The sequence below is a fragment of the Oryza sativa genome, chromosome 8 (assembly GCF_034140825.1).
Source record: "Oryza sativa Japonica Group chromosome 8, ASM3414082v1".
In the NCBI taxonomy this organism is placed as follows: Eukaryota; Viridiplantae; Streptophyta; class Magnoliopsida; order Poales; family Poaceae; genus Oryza; species Oryza sativa.
In genome coordinates, this window is record NC_089042.1 from 2,616,439 (window position 1) to 2,638,562 (window position 22,124).

General features: G+C 43.1%; 1 non-coding gene across 1 annotated transcript; it reads right to left on the reverse strand.

Annotated features, from left to right (window-relative positions):
• Window positions 1–7,374: 7,374 nt before the first annotated feature.
• LOC107282030 (uncharacterized) lies at window positions 7,375–12,413 on the reverse strand. The gene is made up of 4 exons (XR_010734606.1): window positions 12,267–12,413; window positions 7,918–8,880; window positions 7,749–7,811; window positions 7,375–7,672 (listed from the first exon to the last, which is right to left on the reverse strand). It is a non-coding gene; the product is annotated as an uncharacterized protein (transcript).
• Between the last annotated feature and the right edge of the window lie 9,711 nt (window positions 12,414–22,124).

Sequence of the window (22,124 nt, forward strand, 5' to 3'; positions counted from 1 at the left end):
TTTCGCCTTCACAGGTGGCGCCTTCTTGTTCGTATCGAGCGACATCTAAATGAGCGAGAAGAACCAAATTCAACAGTTGATCACCCAAACAAAAAGGTTCCAAACTAAGGGTAAAACTACGCGGTCATTTCCTGTCTTATCTTGCTAGGCTCAGGGGGCTTCTAGAGGCTAGGGCACCGATAACTAAGGTTAGGCTAGGCTAAGGTTTAAGCAAACATACAAACACAATTTAGTCTTTTAGTTAACATTTCTCATGTTCTTGCTTTTAGAAGAAAGTTACTAATATTTGTATTCATAGAGTACTCTGGTTTATTATAGGGTTGAGTCATTTGTTTGGTAAAGCTAGGTGTTTTTCCACTATTCTGGGGTTATAGTATTTTTAGGTGGTTTATGAAAGTTTTACCTATATCTTTAATATTATGAGGGTTTCAAGTTTATTCAGTTTTCCTTGATTTGAGGTTGAAAGGACTAAGGTTTGACAGAATTTTAGGCTAGGGCAACTATGGTGTAACCAAACTTGGCCTTAAGGTTATTTTTGGCATGGTTATTTATTAACCTAGAAGGTGTATTTTAATTACTGTGCATAAACCTTACTGGTGACAAGTTTTATTTCTGTTCCAGCAGATAGGTCTTGATTTTACAAAGTTTTAGAGACTGGTTTCACTCGATTTGGAGTTAGATTGAATTAGTTATGAATTTGGAGTCAACTTGGAGTTGGTCAAAATGGACCATTAGAGTGGCCCTGGGCCCACATGTAAGCCACAGTAATCTTTAACAGAGTTTTAATTAGATTTTAGTTAGGGATCGGGCCCCACTTGTCATACTAATATATTGGCCGGGTGATTAACTTAATTCTTTGGATTAGTTTTTAACCAAAACTTTTTAGAGGTGGGGCCCGGTCGTCAGTCTCTACTCTCTTTCCTTTCTCTGTTCTCTTCTTCTTCTTCTTCTCCTCACACCCGCTGCTCTCTCACTCTCTTCGGCGCGACGGCGGGCTAGGGCTGAGCAGCGCGGCGGCGCAGGTGGTCGAAGCTCCTTGCGGCCGGGGAGGGGAGGATCCTAGGGTTCTTGCGCACCTATAGGCGGCGGCTTAAGGGTTGGGGATGTCCGAGGCGGCGCGACGGCCTGGGTGCGGTGGTGGCAGTGTGGCGGCGGTGGTGGGACGGCGAAGCCGAGGCCGGCGGCGGGGTCTAGGGGCTCCTGGGGATGTTTGGGTGTTTTGCAGGGTGGCTGGATTGGAGGGAGAGAGCGGGACAAGCGTATGCTTGCGGGGTGCCGGGCGACCATGGTCGGGGCGGCAAAGCTTGGGTCGCCGGCGAAATCCGTCGAGGTCGGGGCGCAACCGGTCGGTTGGAGACCTAGGGGAGTACTGCAGGTGCTAGGGGAGTCGATTCCCCCGCCTAGCGCGGAGGGAGGTGGCTTGAGGCGGCACGGCGTCGACGGCCTGACTCCGTCGCGGCGGCGTGGGCACGACGCCGACGGCGGGTCCTAATCGACGGCGAGGGGAGCGGGGTTGGGTACTAGGGTGCTAGGGGTGTTCACCGGCATGATGGCGACGGGCGGGGTTACACAGAGGCAGCGGGGTGCTGCGCGTGGTCTGGTTCGGGGCCGAGCAGAGCGCGGGTAACACACGCGCCCACGAGTGCGCGCGCGTGCGTCTCCGCAGCGCGGCTAGTCCAGCGGTTTAGGGGCACGGCAGGGCCAGCGGCTACGGCAGGGGTTTCTAGGAGGGGAGAGGGGGCGGCTGGTGCAGCGACGGTCACCGCGGACGGCGGGCGCGGTGGTTCGCCCATCGGACGGCACCGCGCCACAGTGGCTGGGCACGACAAGCATACAGCCGAGAGGAAGAAGGGAAGGAAGGGAAGGGGATGGGTGCTCACCGAGCTGCAACCGAGTAGCGGCACACCGAGCCAAGGCTGCGGCACAACTACGGTCGTCGAGGTACGGGTCGAGGATGCTTGAGCTCGTTGTTCATCCACGCGCGCCAGGTGTTCGATCGTGGTCGCCTGTGCTCACCGAGACAAAAACAAATGGGGGAAGGGGTTAGGGGTTAGGCAACAAGGTTAGGGGTTAGTAGTCAGTGAAGTCAGGGGTTAGTGGTCAGAGGTTAGTCGGTTAGCTGTTAGTGTTAGCCGAAACAGAAACAACGAGAAAAGGGGTTACTGTTAGGGTGTGTGTTCGGGCGTTCGTAGCCCACTTGTTCTCGAGCTCGGTGATGGAGCCGACGATCAGACGGCTGCGCGGCGGCCAATCCTGTTAGGAAACGATAGGCGAACAAATGATAAAGAACAATAGATCAATCATAAAAGACACGAGATTTAACGTGGAAAACCCTCCTAAAACAGGAGAGAAAAAACCACGGGCGCCAGCCAGCAAAATATCTTCACTATATCTGAGGTGAGGTTACATTGCCGCACAGCGACTTACAAGAGGTATATATATAGTGGAACCCTAAAAGGGATGATGATCCGTACCGCAGGGGCTCCGTCCCCGCACCCCCGGACATTCCCCAGGCGCACAGCCCAATGAATTTGGAAATGCAAATGAAGCTGGCCTTTATTAAGTGCAAATGAATTTAGATCACAACTCAACAAATCCGACCACTCGCTCAACCGTCGCTAGCCAAAGCCAGCAGCGGCAGAGCAAACGGAGGAAGGGCCGCTTGTGCGCGGGAATGGTGGTGGCGGACGAGCGATTGGGAGGGAGGACAGAGGGGGAAGAACAACGGCGATCGCCGGCTTATATAGCCTTCGGATGTGTGGGGACGACGGTGGCATTGAATGCCAACGGGCTGGGTGCGCCGGCTGAGGACGAACGGAGCGGCGGACAACGGCGTCCCGCGGCGACGGGGCGCGTGGCGGCCATGGATTGGGCACGGTGGGTCCCTGGTGACTGTCGCCGCTCGTCGGCGTGCGGGGAATCGCGGTGCACTGGTGTCCATGGGGCCAAGCGTGCGTGTGCGGCACGGATGGACTCGGCGTTCGTGATCTGCGTAGGCGCTCGGCTTGGGTGGATGAACGCGCCGGTGTTGGCGGTGGGCATGGAGCAGCGACAGGGCGATGGACACCGGAGCAGGTACGCGGGGGCCCGCGTGAGCAAGGTGGCGTGCGGCAGAGAGTCGAGCGGCGCCTAATTTCGACGAGATTCGCGGCGACGAGCGGTCTTGTCCTTGCATCAATGTGGTCCGGGATTCACGGCGGTGATCGCGCGATGGGAAGGGACGGCGGTGGTTCTCAAATGGTGACGAAGGAGATGGGGTCGAGTGGGGGCCGGTGACGGAGCGAACCCACGCGCGAGCAGACACGGCACCGCGTCGAACACCTGCGTGCGTTCGGTCGGGCTGTGCGTCGGTAGGGCTAGGGTGTTACAGTGTCGGCCTGGCGATTTCTCGGCGTGGTCAGGGCACGGTGGCCGGTATGTCAGCGACGGCGGCCGTGAGGTTCACGGTGGCAGGGCAGCGGCGGCCGGGTGGCATCGCTCTGCACAAGGAAGGAGGAGGGGATCAAGCCATGGGATTGGGCGACTCGGCTCGGCGGCTCGTCGATTGGCTCGGCTCTGGGAGTGGTCGGTACAGAGAGGGAGTTGGCTGGGGCTAGATCAGAGATGAGACAGAGGGAGGGCAAAGGGGAAAGAGGGGAGAGGAATCCATTCTAGACTTTAATTTATTAGGGTTCATCACTTGTTCTTAGTTTGGTTAAATTGAATCAAGGTTTTCCCCTCTATGGTATGATCTTGTTAAGAGGCTAAATCGAGAAAAAAAAGGGGGGGGGGTCTTTAGAAGGATTTTCTAATGTTTAATTATTTGCAAGATGTACTATTACCTCTTTTCTTTGAGTTCTCAATTTACTTTAAATTAAGGCAAGAATTATTTATGCTCCTCTTTATAGACTTTATATCTAGGTGATTTAATCTATTCGTTTGGTGAATTTTAGTCCAAGCACTATCATTTTATTTAGGGATTCAATTTGAAATTTACTTTCCCTGACTTGGTCTCTGTTGACCAATCGTATTCATTAATATCATTTACATGGATTACTACTTTATTTAAGTGCAAGGATAATTATTCTTGCTCCACTTTCTTCATAGTTAAATTTATGTTTAGAACATTTTAACTTGTTTTCCTCGGGTGGATTGATTTGGCTTTGGCCCTTCCATTTATTGGAGTAAATGGGTTAGGGTTTTGTTTTCCCGACTCGGTCCTTGTCGACGAGTCGTATTCATTAATATTGTTTGTGTGGGTTATTTTAATTATCTTGGATCATCTTTATTTTATAAGCTGGACCGAGGTTGCTTCGGTTTATTTTAAGGTTTAGAGAGTGATATTTAATCCTGGAGGGGATTAGCACACAATTTCAACCAAAGAATACAGCATGATGCAAAAGATTTTTAAAAGTTCAAAAAATTCCGTAATTTTCCCTTTATACGATTTTCAAGATGTTACAATTACTAGGACGGGATTCAGGGCTATCACTATCTGCCACCTGCCTCTGATAAATCCGTGGGTAATCTTTAACCTAGACAAAGGTAATATTTAACCTAGACACCACGTCTAAGTTATTAATTACTATTCTAATACTTGTACATAAACTTCCTTCTTTATCTAGAGTTCTAGTACTAGAGCACTTAGTACGAATACTAAACAATGAACCCGCAAAGATAGAAATCTATCTTACTTAGACATAGTAATTAAATAACATAAGAAAGGAACACAAATGCTTACTTTATAGAAGAAGTTCTCCGAACCCGGAGCAAAGTGTACTGACAGCTCCGGTACTCCTCCAGAATTCCTCCTAAGAAGCTACACTCGTCGAGGTAGAAGACGGATGAGCGCCAAACTTCCGGGCACTCCTCCAGAGCTTTCCCTCACTCTCTATCTTATTCTAATATACAAAAGATACGATAGAGCCTCTTGTAATTCAGCTCAAATTTGTGTGTTAGAAATGAGAGTGAGCTCCTCCTTTTATAGGCTCCAAATGATGGTTACTGCTATGGGAAATGACCAAACTACCCCGCAACCGCCATCAGGAAGTAATCAGGAGCGTACACGTGTAAAATGGTGATCAACGGCCGCAACAACGGTTCGGCCGATATGGTGGTTCGGCGAACCAAAAAATTGTCCTCCCGGCCTCTCCTTTGGCTGGTAGGTAGCTTATTGGCCCCCAACATCATGTACTTTGATTTGGCTCATATCTAAGTGGTTTTGGTTGACATATGGGCCATCCAATCCGTGTAAATGCTTCCTGAATGAGCGAAGGTGTATTTTGTCACATGACGGATGTGTTTTCTCCTCAAAATACCTGCATACACATATTTCACCAACACTAGTGGAAATGATTAGTAATAAACCCTACCACTAAGTTGGATACCACATTTTATTTCATTATATGCAAGTATTGACAGTCAAATATTACGATTTAAGGACCGTCAACATCGGGCTCAGAGCAGAGGGAGGGAGCGGCGGCGGGGCTGCTGCCATGCGGAGGGGCAGCAGCGCCGGCTGCTACCGCGCGGAAGGGAGGCAGAGGCGGTGGCGACGGCGTCGGCGTCGGCGTGGGCAACGGGGAGCGAGGCAGAGGCCGACGCACGGTGAAGGGAGGGTGGGGAGCCAGGCCTGGTGGTGGCAGCGCTCGGTGTCGGAAGGGAAGCGGAGGCGGCGATGGTGGCGCGTGTAGCAGGGAGGGAGGCGGAGGCAGCGGCGTCGGCATCGGCGCGCATAGTGGGGAGGGAGGCGGAGGCCGGCGCACGGTGAAGGTAGGGACGGGAGCCGGGCCTGGCGGCGGTGGACGGCGCCGCTGGCGCGTGGAGGAAGGAGGCGGCGGCAGAAGAAGAAGAGAGGAGAGAGGAGAAGAGAAGAAAGAAGAGAGAACTGACAAGTGGGTCCCACATGTAATAGGGTCAAATGAGTAAGGGCAAAAGTGACATTTTGTGTTTCAGTTAACACCGTTAGAAGCCCTTAACAGAATAGGGTCATACCGTATCTTCAATTTTGAAAAGAAGTGTCAAATAAGCAAAGTTGAAAAAAGAGGATCAAATTGGTAGTTAGCTTTCAAAAGAGATCAAATGCGCAATCGCCCCTATATATTTAGATCTCAATGTACTACTCTCATACTATATATTCCAACATACTATATATTCCAATTCCAAATATATAGTATACGGCACAAGTACACGAAACATTTAAACATTTTTCTAGACAAGGACCCATTTAGATTGCAGACGGATTGGCCGTGTTTGGAAAAATATGCTCATTTTCGCATATGGTCCATTTAAGGGTTCTAGGGTTTTCGATTTTTTGAAAAAAAAATTCAAAATTTTGTCTTTCTGTGCAGGCCACACAAGCACCCGCACACGAAAATCGCGTTTTTTGCAGACCCCTGGTTGCATGCGGGCCACCCACCCGCAAACAAAAACCGATTTTGACCACACGTGAAAATCTTTATCGTAGTAGTGCGGTACGGAACAATAAAAGGCCTTTATCAAATTCCTCACTAAAAGCAAAGGATAATAAATGAGCTCTAAACCAATTATAACCTTATGTGAAAGAGAGATAATTAAAAATGTGAATTGTTGACTCTTATATAAGAACTAACTCTACAGATGCTTCAAGATAAATACAATAAATTTATGGCGAGAGAAAGAAAGAGTAGAGAATAAATGGAGCTAACCTAATAGATAACCTATTATACACACATGTTAGCTTTAATATGTGTTTATAGGCTAATAGCTAGTTCTACTACTAGTATTAAACTTGCTCTAAGTTGCGTGATTTCCTATTTTTTGAGTTGATAAATAGCATTCCTTTTCCTCTCTAGAACTCAAACAAAACGGATTTTATATTAGGCTGGAAGATTCTAAAGTCATGGCCGGGTGGACATTTAGGAGATATAGCGCTAATTGTTGAGTAACTATTCTATCGCAAAGCTAGATGCGAATGCTTGCTCACTGATTGCGTTTTCTAATCACAGAACTCATGTAACAGAGGAACTGCATGCAGAGGTAAACATTTTTATTTTTCACGTGAACATTAATCTTCCCCGAAATAACAATACGCGCTCTTCGTCTTCTCTGAACCTCTGACGCGGTAGCTCGGTGTTCCCAGCCATGGCGCTTGGCGCAGGCTTTGCAAGCAAAGCAGACAAAGGCTTAGGTGTAAGGCAGGAGGAAGGAAAGTGAAACAAGATAAAAGTACAACAGAACGATCGCTACAAACGGTAGGAACCCGGCCTGGTAATTTTGCAAGCATATTACAGGAACGCCAGAACTGAGTCGCTATTTAAGATTGCAACAAAACAAAAGACGCGCTCAAATAATCTCAATGACGCCTTAGCTTAGGAGAATAAATTAAAGCATAAATTAATTAGAATAAATAGGAAGTACCAACGGAAGAGAGACTCTAAACCCTTCCCCAATAAGGTTTACACAGAAATCTTAGGAACAACATACCAACTAGAGAGCAATAAGGGAAGATAGTAGCTTAGCTCTCTTTTAAACCAGGTTTGCATGCATATTGTCTAAGACAATTCAACATAACATGAATAATTAAACAGCTAAAGTTTAGTTCTAATTAAATAGGTGGCTTAATTAAGAGGCTTCCTGGTAAGCTCTAAGGAGCTGGCAGGCTTCCCTGACATATACCCTCTGGCCTCGTGTCACAAACAAAACTCCCCGAGATCTGAAAATTGAAGAGAAATTGTGGCTTCATACAAATCTAAGAGATAGTATGAAGATCAATGAGTAGAGATAACTACCATTAAGAACTTAAGTCGTCGATCTAGTCATCCTCCGCCTCGTCATTAGAGTCCGGCGGGCAGCTGAAATGAAAACACATAAATAAATATTTGTGAGATTAAAAAAGTACTCCAATAGTAATAATGCATATATATAATTATTGTTTCGAAATCAATTACATCGACTTACATAATTGTTCAATGCAGTGGTTACGAAGCGTCTGACATCATCCAAACTAATACAGTATCCAAACTTGGTTTGTTTGATTATCGCATGATAGACAACAACACAATTAGAATCTCCATTCAGTATTGGGCTTCCAGAAAACCCATCAGAGCAATCGAACTGAGGAACCTCCATAAGCCGCATGTCATATCCTTTGACGTTCGATCTTGTCAGAACATCATAAGTTCTATTGTTATGACTTGCATTGCCCCAGACAGATGAGTTCACTCGGTGTGGCGGCCAACCATGCATGAGGACAAGCTCATCTTTCGCAGGAGGCGAAAGAGACATTGTGATAACAGGGTGATCAAATGGGCATGCAACAAACTGATCATCATCCACATCATGCAAGCGTAGCTGGTCCACTTCTGCTTCAAGAAGGAGCAAATCCTTCTGAGTATCAATTGCAATGACCGACGCAGCAGAATATGATCTCACCAATTCTGAAACTTTCATATCAGGTTGAGTAGACTTAAGATACTCCTCATGGTGAGTGCATATGATACTAAAAGAGAATGCCACATTGAGGTCTAGTATACTAATTTGATGTACCCCTTTCTGATAAACACTGTCAACCGCATGCGCAGTAGTTAGTATGTAGATAAAGTTGTCGTGTCTGTGAACGAGGAATCCCGTCTGTTGCCTTCCTCCAAACTCCGGTACGTCCGTTCTCTTATTCGTTGCAACCTTTGTCTTCTTCGGTACTTTTATCTTGTCCCTTTTGTCCTCTGGCAACAATGCTTTTGTCATTTCCACGTATTTAACCAGAGACTCATAGTTGTCCTCGTCTTCATAACGCACAACCACCTCAACACTGAAAATTGAGGGGGCAGTTGCAGTAGAAATCCAACTTTGATTCACATTGACGCTGCTGGTAAGGAGATTGGGTCGACGAGGCCCGTTGTTATTGTTCAGATCAGCCATTTGCTAGGAGAAAAGAGTAACAAACTGTGAGTTAGACAAATCAAAAGCAGTAAAGAATTACTATTAGAGCTAGCTAGTCCACAAAATTTCTTCTAGTAATGGAAAGTAATAATATAGACGTCCAAGTAAAGGTAACATTCTAAAGGGCGATCATGCATGTTTGTTTTGAAATTGCAACATTCATATAGAGATTGATGTCGCACCTTAAGTCAAATCAAAATGGGAAGATACTGGGGTGGCTTACAGGGGCTTATCAAGTAGCTAGATTTACATTAGGAGCAGCTAGGGTCTTAACTTCACCAACAGTAGCAACCAATCAGAAAAAAAAATATTTATATTGCTTGTGTTTGGGTGTAGCTAGCTAAAAAGAAAAAAAAAATCAGAACTTGTGAATTACTCACCCCCCCCACCCACCCAAAAAAACTTTATTTTTCCACTGAATCTAGATAGACTGTTGGGATTCGTGTACAGAAGTTATTTTGTTTTTTTACAGAGGTATCAACTCATCAAGTACCACTAGCCAAATACCCGTGCGTTGCAACGGATTATTTAAATGGCTAAAAATATTAAATCCTTGTTGGAAAAATATTAGTTTCTACTTGATTAAAACAAGATATATTTTGTTTTATGTACAGATTAATGGCTACATCCGTGTTAATGAAATGCCTTTTTATATGGTTACAAAATACGTACATGTCGATAAATTGAGTCTCTCATTTTAAATTATAATAAAAACCTAAAAGTTTGTGATTTTTCGTTAATTGGATCAAGATGACAAGAAGCAAATCGATAGAAAAAGTACGCACGTACACAATTATTCCACACATATGGTTATAAAATACGTACATGTCGATAAATTGAGTCTCTCATTTTAAATTACAATAAAAACTAAAAGTTTGTGATTTTTCGTTAATTGGGTCAAGATGACAGGAAGCAAATCGATAGAAAAAGTACGCACGTACACAATTATTCCACACATATGGTTATAAAATATGTACATATCGATAAATTGAGTCTCATTTTAAATTACAATAAAAACCTAAAAGTTTGTGATTTTTCGTTAATTGGGTCAAGATGACAGGAAGCAAATCGATAGAAAAGGTACGCACGTACACAATTATTCCACACAAATACTAGAACTATTCCAGACAAGTACAAAAGGTTGACAGATGATCACTCACATAATAGTGTTCACATGTTAGTGGTGGACGTGGTTGGCAGACTCATCACCGTACCACCACCACTATCTTTACAAGTAGTATAGAAACGCCAATAAAAAATTGCATATTGAAGACGCCAATATAGAGATATTAAGTCACTATCGAGCAAATTTTAGAACAAAAATTTTAAATACTACTCCCTACGTTTTATATTATAAGTCATTTGACATTTTTCATAGTTAAATTTCTTTAAGTTTAATCAAGTTTGTAGAAAAATATATTAATATTTTCAACACAAGACAAACATATTATAAAAATATATTTAATGTTAGATTTAATGTAACTAATTTAATATTTTAAATGTTGCTAAATTTTTCTATAAATAACTTGGTCAAACTTTACTTAGAAAAAGTCAAACGACTTATAATATAATGGGAGTACTTCGGTACTCTCTCCTTCCTTTTATATATGACATTGGTAATTGAAAAAAAATGAACTAATCATCGTTAAAAAAAAGAGTACATATTATAGACGCCACCCATTTTGTTTCATAAGTAGTGATGATATATATATTCATATCTAGAAGGCAAAACTCAAGACAATTCAACTAGGTGATATACCAAATGGATTGAGAACTGTCTCTATCACTCTAGAAACATACCAGGTTATTAATTAGTAACCGCTTAAAAATGAATCGGATGGCCTAATCAGCCAAAGAATAAGCCAAATTTTATTTTTTCAAACTTAATTTTCAGATTGATTTGAAATATTTTCAATGCAGTTTCTTTTTCAGCATTGGCTTTTAAGTCACCAAAAACACATATATAAAAGTTTTACCTACAAATTTATTTTTATTCCCTAATAAGCCAAAACGGCTTATTAGGGGATAAGCCAAACGACGAGGCCCTAGCGTTCTTAATCTTCTATCTTTATTGTACAGTTATAAGTTCAAATTAAACAAACTTAATGGAATCAATTAGTCGTCTCTGTAATTAGTTATCCAGGCATTTGAGAATTGAGACGTACGACAAATGAGAATGCATGACTGGTAACTTTTTTTGAAGGAGATTGACTGGGATTAGATTTTGATCAGAAAAGCGCATGCGAAGGTGTCGATCGATCTGATCAATGACTAATATGTTCAGAAGCTAGAGTGATATGATCATTCGTTGCTAGGTTTAATTAGCCAATTTGCAAAACGCTTTAATTTTGGGATCGCCGACTGGTTTACGTGCCAGATGCATGCATGTTCGATATAATAGGACACAGTACGTGTGTTTCTATGTGAGATAAAGAGAAAATTAGGCTGTTATGTTTTGAAAACTTGGGCATGAACTGCTATGATATGATGCTTGATTGGTAGTGCATCACTAATGCTAGCTTCTGTTTCGGAGCCTACAGCTAGCTGTGATCAGCAGGCCGGATTTAATTGTACAGGCGTGCTTTTCAAACTTAAAGGTGTGATTTTTGTAAAAAAAAAAATCTTGTGCTCGATTTCTTCTATCATATATATAGAACACGCCTAATCAAAAATTGCAGCGTGGTGTGCCGCTAGCTCTGCTCCTTCAAAATGATTAAAATGGGGAGCGAGGAACTATAGCGTTATTACTTTTGCCTCAACACATATATATACTACCTCTATTTCAAAAAAATAGTATAAATATGTAAAATGATAAGTTTAAATTATAATTTATTTAATGATAAAGCAAGTCATAAAAATGATATTTATTTAAATCATTTTGAATAAAACGAATTGACAAACATTGTGTAAAAAGTCAATGTCATCATGCATTTTGAAATGGAGTACATATGAGTACGGGGATATGCAATAGTCACACACACAAAAAAAAAATGAAGTATGTCTGTTCTTTCTTACTTAACTACCAAAACTAGCTAGGATTCAACCGTTTAAAACAAGAAGAAAAAGCTAGGGTTTACAAGCTAAACGGGAAAAAGTTAAAAAGAAAGAAAAGGAACAACGCATCCTAGACTAGACGTTTAAGGTACGTAGGGTTTATGCAAATTAAACGAGAAAAAGAAAGAAAAATAGCGCATCGATCTTAATTATTTGAGAAAAGAAAGGGTGCCTTAGCAAGTTTGAGCTAGGGTTTATATATATATATGATTAAGCTAAACATGCACGAAAAGAAAAGGAAGACAAACAACGTATGCATCGATCTGAAAATAAAAGAAAGCGCATCGATCTTTGCCGGAGGAAATTGGGCTTACCGATCGATCGATGAAGAGCGAGCAAGCTAGCCAAGAACAACGACCAGAGAGACTCTCTCTCTCTCTCTCTCTCTCTTTCTACGAGAAAGCAAGAAGAGGAGCAGCTGAGTTGAAGAGAAACTTTTGCGCCTACCTCTCTACCTCCTTTATCACACTGTTCAGTAGAACGGTAGAAGCAAAGTAAATACTCGTACCACCCACGACCGTTTGCGTGGGACCTAGCTAGCTGCTGCAAGCAATAACAAATACTTCCTCCGTTTCATATTATAAAACTTTATAGTATTGTTCACATTCATATACTCCCTCCATTTCAAAATGTTTGACACCGTTAACTTTTTAGTACGTGTTTGACCATTCATCTTATTCAAAAAATTTAAGTAATTATTTATTCTTTTCATATCATTTGATTCATTGTTAAATATACTTTTATATACATATATAGTTTTATATATTTCACAATTATTTTTAATAAGACAAACGGTCAAAGATGTGCTAAACAGTCAACGGTGTCAAACATTTTGAAACGGAGGGAGTATATGTTAATAAATTTAAATATATATGTGTGTCAAGATTTATTAACACATATATAAATGTGGATAATACTAGAAAGTTTTATAACCTAAAATAGAGGCACCAGTATAAGGGAAAATTGAAACCATGCCATTATAATTTTGCAAAATTTGATATATGCCATCCTGACCCACATGTCATTGACTCATATGGGTCTTACATGTCATTGAGATACCGATGGCATATCTCAAACTTTACAAAATTATAATGGCATGGTTCTAATTTACCCCTAGTATAATGACCATCGAAGTTTTACCTGCAGAAGCATCTGCTTGACTCTTGAGAGGCAGCAGGCCAGCAGCAGAAGAAAGGTAATACTACTAAACGGTCATTGATGGATAACATTGAATCACAAGCAATGCCTGCAGCTTCATTGAATACAAGGCGTGTTGCCCGGCCGGATCACAACATGCATGAATCGAAAAGGTTCGAATTTAATTGACGGCATAAATTTATTGACTCCTGTCGTTTAGCAAATCCCATGATTAGATGCACTGCTCCTTCGTTCGTCCTAATATATATAAGAGAAACATAGGACCTGTTCGTTTCCTCTAAAATAAAATTTGAGGTTAAACTTTTGGATTAAAATGGCATGCTTTTTAAACTGCTAAACGGTAAATTTCATGCGAAATCTTTCTATATAAAAGTTGTTCTAAAATATCATATTAATCCATTTTTCAAGTTTGTAATAATTAAAACTCAATTAATCACATGTTATTATCACCTTGTTTTGCGTGAAACACTTAACATTCATCTTCATCTTCAGAATATTCAAACACCACCATAGTACACATGTAAGCATTCACAACACACGCACACTCACACTTATGAACACCTTCGAAAGACTGAACCAACATATTTTTAAATTGACAAAGTCACCACAGGTGTCTCGCTATCGAGGGGTGCGTCGCCTACCACTTAACTAGCCGTAAATGCGAGCACACATATCAGATCTAAGATTTGAACCCAATTAGACTGGTTCCACCACAAGAGATCTAATCATTTGAGTTACGATCACTTCATGTATGCTATCATGGTCCATACTGGAATTTTTACAATTTGATCCTTTTAAAAAAACTTATTTCACAAATAGACCACTAGAAAAATTTATCCCAGAAATGGTCCTTTCGGGGGCGCCAGAGTGGCTGGCGGGGCGGCGCTGAGGTGGCAGAGGGAGTGCACCATAGTGGTTGAACCCCCCCCCCCCGGCAAGCCATTTTTTCCTCTTCTCTCATCTCTAGTGTAGAGGAGAGAGATGTGCAACTTTTTAAATTTTTTTCACACTTAGGAGCACATAAGAACAAACCGTACAAAAAAAACTCAAATAGACAAAATATGTGACTTGTAGAATTTTCCAAAGCTCTACCGAAAAGCTCCCTCGAGGCGTTCTCTTCCTGCTATTTGTTGTTTTGATTTTTCCTATAGTCCCAAAAAAGTAGATTAGATTTTGAACACTCTTAGTCTTTTTTTTTACAACTTTTACATCCTATAAAGAAAAGGTTAGAGTTTGTGTTTTTTTTCTGTTATATTTGGGTGTCATTTCTTAAAATAGGCGTAACTTTCTCATACGGACTCAGAATCAGGTAAATAATATATCCACGGACATCTACAGAAAAAGTTACATCCGATTCTCCCCTACTTTGCCAGGTTCGGCGAAATGAAAACCTCCAAGTTCTACTTGGAAGATTGTGTTTTCGAGGCGATAAGCTTTTCGGTAGAGCTTTGAAAAATTCTACAGGCCACATATTTCGTCCATTTGAGTTTATTTTTTCTATGGTTAGTTCTTGTGTGCTCCTAAGCGTGAAAAAAATTCAAAAAAAGTTGCACATCTTTCTCTTCTACACTAGAGGAAGAGGAAAAATTGCCGCGGGAGGGGGGGGGGGGTTGGTGCCAGCCACTCTGGTGCACTCTCCCTGCCACCTCAACGCCGCCCTGGCACGTTGGTAGGAGGACGGCGCCAGAGTGGCTGGCGCCGTCGTCACTCTGACGCCCTAAAAAGGACCATTTTCGAGATAAATTTTTTCAGAAGTTTATTTACGAAATAAGTTTTTCAAAAGAACCAAATTGTGAAAAATTTAGGTGCTCCATACTACTGATAAGGGGTACTGGTGTAGGTGAAATCTAACCATTTATTTGTTTGAGTATTATGTAAAATGGCATATAATATATAAATGTGAAAAATTACCCACCATCACATTGAGGTAAGTTCTAAAAGAAAAAAAGACATTGAGGTAATTAACTCAATATATACTAGCCATTTGGTCATGCGTTGCACGACTTTAGAAGCCCGTATAAAAAGCCCTGCATATATATACACTATAATTATGATAATTACAGTGTCTACTTTAAATTTTTTTTTTTGCAAAATCATAGGACATGATAAAAAAAAGTTAAATCTAGATGAACCTATATTTCCAACGAAAAGTTCAGACGTTATATTCAAGATCAGCCCTCTTGGTTTTGGTTCCACAACAATGCTCATTCTAATGCTATTACAGGATTAAAGAGAAGATGTTGCCTCCACATGTAACAGCAGGATAAAAAAAGGGCACAGTGGAGGGAATCAACAATGCTCTATCTTCCTTCAATCAAGTTGAAAATGTTACAAACTAAAATTAACGGCAAAAATAATAGTTTAATTAGTAAAAAAGGGTCACTATTTGGTTAAGTCCTCTAGATTTGGACCAAGAAGATCAATGACCATGATATTTATAGTCCCCATCCACTCCAAACAACTTCTGGTAGGCAGGACATCAATCTCTTTGTTCACCTTTTGGAAATGGCATGCAGGAATTGAGCATAAGGAATTCTCAAGTCAGCAGCTAAATGCTAACTTGCTATGGCCTGAGACTTTTATTTGCTAATTGGCTGGTAAAGAATTAAATCAATTCTGTATGGTGTATGCAGACGTGTCTTGCAGTATTAAAATGTGTTTTTCCCCTACTGTTCATACCGATTGTTAAGCATTTGGATAGTACTAATTTTCTATATCTAGCTGAAGACCGATATCCAAACCTGACCAGAACATTAATCCATTACCCTGAAAGAATATCTACAGCGCGCCATCACAAACAAATCAGGTACTCAAATTCCTTTTAACTCGTACAGTATGCAAGAATATAATACCTTGGTGAGTTTCTACGCTTGCAGGAATTGGCAAGCACAGCATCTGGGCGATTTACGCACCTCTTCGAGTAGTAAAAATGCCTAAATTTAACGGATCATCATTATTCATTAGTACGTGTTAGAGCAGGACATGGAGGGTGTAGCCATGACAGCGCCTTGTCACCGGTGCGGGGCCTGGAGGGCAGCGGCGCAGCGCCACCAATCGGAGCCGTCAGGAGCATTGGGAGCGTACGGGCGGGGAGAAGAAAGCCTTTGGTGGCGGCGGGGGGAGCTGAAGCGTAGGGTGTTCGAATGCCGGTGGAATGAGCCGGACATGGCGCGGCACCTGGACTGGGAGGCGCGGCACCTGCTCCGGCGGCAAATCAGGCGATGGAAAGGAGGGAGCCGGCGACGATGCGGAAGCGGGAGGAGAGAGGAGTCGGTGGCACGTCGACGCGAGGAACCGAACGTCGATACGGCGTTTTTTTCCTGTCTCTATCGTTCGCTTCTTCCCGACATATCCGGAATGCTCCGGGACCATTTTTGACTCTTTTACTGAGCTTTTCTTCACACGATGGATTGTACGGCAGTGATTTAAGTTGTGTTGCATCCAACAGTCACTTTTAATCTGATGACGTGGCGCAATATGATCGATGGTGAAAAATTTTAGTACTTGTTTTCACTACTTTAGATATACTGTAGTTTCTATTTCTATTTCAGTTGGTATATGCTTCCAAGCGTTAGTTTGTGATGTCGCTTCTTTAATTCACGAACACGAGATCATTCTCTTGTTTCTTTAATTTTCCGTCGCTCTGGTCCTGGCGCCCGTTCCATTGATATTTATCCTGGCGCCGTCCGTCATGTCCCCCGTTTGGCCGCAGCGCGCTGCCTGCCGTCGCACTGACGCCACCCACATTCACGCCGTGCTACCGACACGTACTCTCATCCCTCGCCTCACATCCATCATGTCCCACACCTGCGTAAGGGATTTTGATATTTTAGTAGATCATTCGTCTTATTTAAAAAATTTTAAAATTATTATTTATTTTATTATCTAAAATATTTTAAGCATAACTTTTTAATTTTTATATATATATAATTTTTTTTAATACGATGAGTGATCAAACAGTGAAAACAAAATATCAAAATTCTTTATATTAAATGACATAGGGAGAATCACTCTTCTATTATTCGATTTGTTCGATCAATTTTTAGAACTGATCGATGCATTTTTAGTCCCTGTCATTTGAGTGGTAAATTTAGAACTGCCGGGATCAGCGATTTTGTTTTTCCGTTCGGCGTCCAGACATTAAGAAATCCAGCGGTGTGTAGGCCGGTGCAGGCCTGTGGCTGTGGCTGTGGCTGTGGCTGTGGCGCTGTGTGGGTGTGGCAGGTATTTAGGATTTAGGTCTTGTACTTGTGTTGTTTTTTCCCTCAATTTTCAGATTTAACTCTTAACTCTTATGAATTGTGATATTGAATTATACTATCGTATTAAATTAACTCTTAACTCTTATCAATTTTCACATTCATAGTGTTTAGAATTTTTTTAGTTGAACCACCCATACCCTAAATTCATACGCCATTGCCAACTGGCCACACCTTAAGCTAAGGTTCTTTTTAGATGGGTGATGCTTGTGGTGTGCCTCTACAATAACAAAAAAAAAAACATAAGTTGTTTGAAAATTCAAACAAATTTACTTTTTAAATTTATAATTATGAATACTTAATTAATTATGTGTTAATGTGTCAGGGTTATGGATACCACATACCTAATAGTAGTTGACTAAATCTCGGCAGGACCCACCACATACCATGTCTTATATGGAAACAACCTTCGGATATAAGAGGAGTTCCGGATAAGAAAAAACAACTAGAGTTCTACATAGAAACGACAAGTACTACTCGGATTGTATCCATATTGGTTTCCCTAGTTCTACTTGGACAAGGAGACACCTATGGGTATAAATATAAGGCCCCCCTAGGAGGAGAGGAGAGACACCCACCACAATCTACGGAACAATAGATCAAGACACAAGATCAACATACAAGCCAACATGCGCCTAGACAAGACGCCGGATATTGACTTCAGGGATAATCACGGCTAGTCCCCTATGGTGTCTCCGGATACTGTCAGGAAAGACGAAAGCGCTATCTCTGATCTCGCCGGCCACGGATTTAAGGAGGAAGACTACTATGTTGTCGACTACGAGTCAGAACTTCAGACCGCCATGTCGACAACAGTTAGATAGGCTACCCCAAATATTGTACTAGTGTGATTATGGTGAATAAAAGGAATACCGGCTTCAGCCAACAGGATGTAGGGTTATTACCTGATAATTCAGGGGCCCGAACCTATATAAAAATCCTTGTCTCTGTCTCTTTTACCTAAGTCTCGCGTATATCCTAGTACCAACGATCCCCATACTATGCAAATACCGAAATCACGACGTCAAACATCGACATAATGAGCGTTGAAAATCAACATCCAACAAGAGGAATCGAACGAAGCCCGCATTGCATGTTTAATGCTATCTTTTTCTAATATCGTGAATGTCCTAAAGCAATCTGAAATCCATCTCTTTCTTTGGATGTGCCTTAAATGCGTAGTAGAAAATTGATGTGCTCAGAGTTCACTGCAGCAGTCTTTCAGTATTGCAGAATTTGCTTCTCTGAAAAAGACCAGCAAGACTGGGGCCACTGAGGCCTTGTTTAGTTTCTAAAATTTTTTTCTCAAAAAACGTCGCATCGGATTTTGGACACATGTATGTAGTACTAAATATAAATAAAATAAAAAATTAATTACACAGCTTGTATGAAAATCACGAGATGAATCTTTTAAGTCTAATTAATCCATGATTAGCCATAAGTACTACAGTAACCCACATATACTAATGACGGATTAATTAGGCTTAATAAATTTCGTCTCGTGGTTTCCAGACGAGTTATGAAATTAGTTTTTTCATTCGTATCCGAAAACCCCTACTGACATCCAGTCAAACGTCCGTTGTGACACCCAAAAATTTTCATTTCGCGAACTAAACCTTGTATGCTGTAGTTGCAGTTGATGAATGATTGACACATTACAAAAATAGATTAGAATTTTCAACATTTAAATTGACATTTGTTTGCGGGGATGACATTGAAATATTTTAAAGTAGCTTTGAGTTACAGGATTTACTAATTGGCCTTTTTTTTTCTCTTTCTCCAGTAGCACTTATTTCTTTAATCAAATTCTAGAAATACATGCTGTTTCATTAAGCTATATATTATAAATACTTGAATGGATACTTACTTCTCTGAAAGAAATTAGACTGCAACTTGGCAGAGTACAAGTTGGAAACGTTGGCTATCTGTACTAGGACACTGGGAACGGGAGCAGTCGGAAAGAAGCTTTGCTAAAGGATTAGTGGTTTAATTACTACTGCCGGTTTACTGATCCCTCTCGACTAGATGAAAAAATGAAGGCGTAATTCCACTATTACTGCAGCATGGATATATGCTCCGCTTCATGTCATTTATCCCATGGAGTATTTAGAGCAACATCCCAGGAAATTTCGGTGTTATTGGACAATAAGTAGGGCTAGAAAAAAAAATAAATTTAGTCACCACTTGCAGCCTTGCAGGATGTAGCAACATCATGCTCTTGAATTTGTTTGAAGTATTAGGCCTCTCACAGTGCAAGGACGTGGAGTGTGCCTTAGTACCGCCAGCTCGGATTTTAGCGTACCTGGCACCGAGACACGCGTCTTTGCTGGGCCGCGCGCCCTCTAGTTGGGAGACGCGTTATCTTGCCGAAAAAAGAGAGCGTGGGGAAGGAATCTCGCACTGTGGAGGTCGTTGCTTTGATTCAGCGTGACCTCGCCTCCTCTTTCTCCACCTTCACTGCCGCTTGTCCAGGGAGGTGAGGTGAGATGGGAGCCGGCAAGGCCTCGCCGCCGCCGCCATCTCCACCAGCAGCCACGGCACCTTCAAGAGCGCCGCCGCCTCCGCTGGGCCCCGACGACGCCGCCGTCACTCGGCCGCCGAGATCCACCTCCGCCCTCTCCTTCCAGTGCCAGGCTAGATCCGGTGGCGCCATCGACCTCCGCCCTCTCCTCCCAGTGCCAGGCTAGATCCGGCGGCGCGGCCGCCGGCGGGGAGAGGGGAGAGGCGGCGTCATCGACCTCTGCCGCTCGAAGCAGGGATAGCCCCCGGCGAGCTGGATCCGTGGCGCTGTCGTCGCCCTCCGCAGCTCGAAGCAGGGACGACCCCGGTGAGCTGGATCTGAGGCGGCGCCGGCAGAGGGAGGAGGGGAGAACCGGCGCCGGCGGAGGGAGGAGGGCGGAAGCCGGCGCACCGGGCATGTTGATGGGGGGGATTTGGTGGGGTGGTTGTCGTGAATGCGCGATGAGGGACGAGGATTGGGGGGATTTGGGTGTGGCAGATATTTGTGGGTCCCACTAGGTGGTGCTTGCACTGTGGAGAAAGTGTCTTCATCTTAGCTGTCACCTTGTGGTAACTCATAACCGGTGCTTGCACTATGAAAGGCCTTAGTCCAAGGCTTGGTTTAGTTCCTAACTTTTTCTTCCAACTTCCAACTTTTTCATCACATCAAAACTTTTCCACACACACACAAACTTCCAACTTTTCCGTCACATCGTTCCAATTTCAATCAAACTTTTAATTTTGGCGTGAACTAAACACACACCAAGATGATTTTTCTGTCTTTTGGCCGAGTTTAGTTCCAAACTTTTTCTTTAAACTTTCAACTTTTCTATCACATCAAAACTTTCCTACACACACAAATTTTCAACTTTTTCATCACATCGTTTTAATTTCAACCAAACTTCCAATTTTAGCGGTAACTAAACACACCCTTTGTTTGATAATTTCGTCAGAGAAACTGAGAGTACGTTCTGGCTTCTGAAATGGCCGTTTTTCCAGTCTGCTGCTTTAGCTAAGCATTTAACACTTGTATGCTCACCTAATACTCTCACCTCTGTCGATTATGTAATACTGTACCTATCCGTTTCCTCTAGGTTAGCATATTGTATTGTGCTGCAGTTCGCTCCAGCAGCCTCCGCTGATTAGTGATTAGAGCCGAATTTTATCTGTTGAACTTGCAGTATGGCTCTTAAACCTTTGCATATTTACATAGCACCAACCTAATGTAGCCCAGGCTGAAGCTTATAGATTAGCAACCTACTTTTTTTATTATTATTTTGAACGATCCGCACGTGACAATGTAAAGATTTATATTGATATAACAAGAAAAAAAATTATAAGATTATAACCGGAGGAGATCATAATCAGGAAAAAGAAAAAAGACCACTCCACCACATGCTAGAGGTTCCAAATACACTCCCTAGAGAAGCACTAGCACCAAGTTGGCCATCGCTGTGTGTGACTGATCACCGCTAGCTAGTCCTATAAGAGGATCACAGACGCTCCTGCCTTAAACCAACTTAACCAAAAAGGTCGACGACATACTCCTGACCACCCTCATGGAAGGTTTGAGGGTGAGAGCGAGAGAGAAGAAAGATCCACTCATCCTCGCGCCAACCTAGATCTAAAACCGAAAGAAAGCCGAAGGCCAAATCAAGAAGAAGGCAGCGAAGGCAAGGGGACATGACCTCCTAGGTGGTGTCTCCATGGAGGTTGTGATGCCAGAGGTGCCATCATCGCTTGTCCACCTTGGACTAGGTTTTCACCCGAAAAGTCATGCCAGGGAGGGAGAGGTGGCAGCTCAACAAAGCCCTCAAGAGGGAGGACGGCACCAAGAGGCGTCGTTGTTGTCGGCCCAAAAAATTAAGCTAGGCTTTTGCCCGCAGCATCAGCTCCCACCTAACAGTCGCTATCCCAAAGCCTCGCCACCCAAACAACCTACCCCAGCATGTGGGCTGGTCACACTAGCAGCCCTCCGCCGGCCCACACCCCTTTCATAGCCTCGGGTCTCTTCGCCGGTGCCACCCGCACCGGCCTCGTGCTGATGCCAATCGTCCATCACTCACGGCCTCCTGTCTACCGGCAGCCACCGTTGTAGCACCAACGCCGGACATTCGTTGCCCACAGCTTCCTCGTTGCTGCCCACCATCTAGCCACGTCGGCGTCGACCTCACGCTGCCGACGCCGTATCTGCTGCGTCGCCTCAGCCATGCATGTCCATCGCAGGAGCGCTGGATCCGGTCATGGGGCGGCCAG